At 30.5% G+C, this 3,016-nt stretch overlaps 1 pseudogene; it reads right to left on the reverse strand.

Annotated features, from left to right (window-relative positions):
- Positions 1-1,749: 1,749 nt before the first annotated feature.
- Positions 1,750-2,764, reverse strand: LOC149237562 (putative membrane metalloprotease ARASP2, chloroplastic pseudogene; annotated as a pseudogene).
- Positions 2,765-3,016: the final 252 nt, after the last annotated feature.

A 3,016-nucleotide genomic window follows, 5' to 3' on the forward strand; every position in this document is an offset into this window, starting at 1 on the left:
TAAAAAATAAATAAATAAAACATCAACACATTTGCATCCACCTTAAGTTGAAATAAGAAGATTCCCCCAATTATGAAATAAAATAAGTAATGGAGATATCCACATGGTATTATATTGAACAAAGGGTGCAATAAGAACTTCAAGTTATGGTCAAATCAAATGTTTGATTTTTTTAATAATATTTAAAATAAAGATTTATTTTTCAAAGTTAAACATTATAATTTGCATTGGTTAATGTTAAACTAATAGTGATCAACACACAAATAGATGGATAGAGTCTTGCCTTGGTAGGGACAAATAATGATTCCATAACCATATTTAAATTTAATTAATAAGCACATAAAAACTTAATACTTACAATATAACAAGTTTCTTAACCATGGATATTCAACTTCACTTTACCATGGATATTATTAACTTGTAAATAAATTTTGTTACAACACCATGGTCTATCAATATCACTTACCAAATATGGCATGTGTTGATACAAAATTTCTTTAATTAATTAGTTTAAGCTAAATTAAGTAAATGGGCATAACTAATTTGGAGATAAATCTTAATCCTTGATCTATGAATATTACTAGAATATTCGAGCATATTCCATAGAGGTTAAATCTCTACCATCCACCTAATAATTATTGATAGTTAATTTTAAATTATAGAAGACCTATTTTGAAATAGATGTGCCTCTGGTGTAAATAATAAGTTGTTAATCATGATTTGTTAGAATTATCAAAGTAGTAAAATAATAATAGTTTATGGTCGAAATAACATTAATTTATAATATTCAATTTTATTATTATTAATATTAAGTTGATATAAACAAATTTTTTAGATTAAATGGTAAAATACTTCATTACTCACAACGTATTACTCACGTATTAGTTATTTAAATGTTATTATACCCATGACAGGCATTGTATTAAGTATTCGTTTTGCTTTGAGTGCTTATTAGTTTATCTTTGACAAAAAATTTATGTGGCTTATGCATAGTTTAACATTTAGAATTCATTTTTTGTTATTTTATTATTATTATTTAAATTTATTTATTTGTAAAGTGATTGGTTGAGGTCTTATTCTTGGTTATTTAGTAACTTGCATTTCTATTATGTCCATTTTCATTAATTATAGTTTTGTCTATATTTTCAATTTAAGATGACTTGTTATTATATTAAAAACATATTTTAATAAATTTAATTAGAAAAAATTATGTTTATATATATATATAACAATAATAATAATAATAATAATAAACATATATATATAAAGTGTATATATGTTAATCATAAACAATATTAGTTAATCATATTTTTTCATTTTTGTGATGCAATTCAACAATGTTTTATTAGTTGTTTTATTTTTGTGATGAAAATCATTGTCTTCATTATTTTTTAGTTTAATTAAGCTATATTTAAGGTAAGTGACATGTACTAGCTACTATGTAGCCCTAGTTAATAATAATTTTAGAATTTTATTCAAATAATGGTCATTATATTAATAGTAAATATCTTATTAGTCCTTGTTACGATATAACAATCACTTTGCATTAGTTATATTTTCGTTATAAATATTTACCTATTTGCCAATGTATAATATTAGGCAAATAATTGTATTTTTGTATTATTACGCCGAAAGGCATTTTTTCTATGGAGTTGGTTGGGCAAACATTATTCAGCCCAACCAATCTCCTCGCTTCATTTTTGTCGTTCCCTCCTATCAAAAATCAACACGTGGAACTTTTATCAACATTTATGGCTCCTTCTTTATCTTTGGCAACCCTGGTAAGAAGTATATGTGGACCTGACTAACCACCTCTTCCTCGTTCACACTAAACAGATGACTGTCGACTACCATCACCACATCGTCGGACTCCATGTTTTCACGAGCAACTGCAGAGTAGGCAAAGACTTGAGGAACCATGACACCTAGGAAGGGCTCCTTTTCCACCACTCCAATAGTCAAAACTTGCACGAAAAGGATAGTGTAAGCGAACACTATGTTGGCCACCACACCTACAATTGTGACAATAACACGGCCTATAACCGACTTATTTTTTAGTAAATCCTTATCATCTGCAACTATATCATTATCCCTCTGCCTCTTCGAAAACCCCACATATCCTCCTAGTGAAATGGCTCTCAATGAGCATTCTACATTTCTTAGATTATATTTCAACAAAGTTGGGCTGAAGCCAATGGCAAATTTATTTAAACATATATTTTGCAGATAGGCTGCAAGAAAGTGCCCGCACTGGTGCACAATAACTATTGCTGCCAACACCCCCACTGCTTGTAAGACTGACTCTGCCCCTTCCAACTTTCCTTTTGTAGGAATTGCAAGAATTGATAGAAGCAACACACTTGACAATCTAGTCAGATGCCCTAAAACCTTTTTGTTCTCTTTTCCTGAATCTGGGTGGTTGCTGCAACATATGCAAAGAGACAAAGAGGGGATACTATGTTGCCTATCAACTCAAATGCCTCATTAGCCAAGGTTGTAGAGTAATCAATAATGCTGAGAAAATATACCTCTTGAAGGATCACTTCTCCAGGAATCATCATGTGCTCCATCACCATTGTATTGTAGGAGATCCCTTTTCTTATGTTGAAGGCAAAGCCTTTGTACTGGGTTCTCCTCTACTTCAAAACTATATGATTAAAATCGGGTGAGATTTGTGTGTGTCTTCTGTTGCCTATTTATAGATCACATACAGGCCGTGTATATAACTTCCTTGCACTAGGGCTCTCCATCTTCCACTAGCCATGGCAATTCGAACCATTGTTGGATGCACTCTCATGTTCCTGAAGCAACAAACAATTATGTTATTCTACATAATTGTTGTTTCAAAGTTCATCGTTTTGCTTCATGGACAGATTTGCAATGCACAGCCGCCATATATGTGTGACAGTAGAGTTAACTATACAGAAGGTAGTAAATTTGAAAGCAATCTGAATACAGTCTTTGATAATCTTGTTCAAGGAACATTCCAAAGTGGTTTTAACACTTATGTGTATGG

This window comes from Pinus tabuliformis, chromosome 8 (genome assembly GCF_031772625.1).
Source record: "Pinus tabuliformis cultivar Carrire ecotype Pingquan chromosome 8, CPIR1, whole genome shotgun sequence".
In the NCBI taxonomy this organism is placed as follows: Eukaryota; Viridiplantae; Streptophyta; class Pinopsida; order Pinales; family Pinaceae; genus Pinus; species Pinus tabuliformis.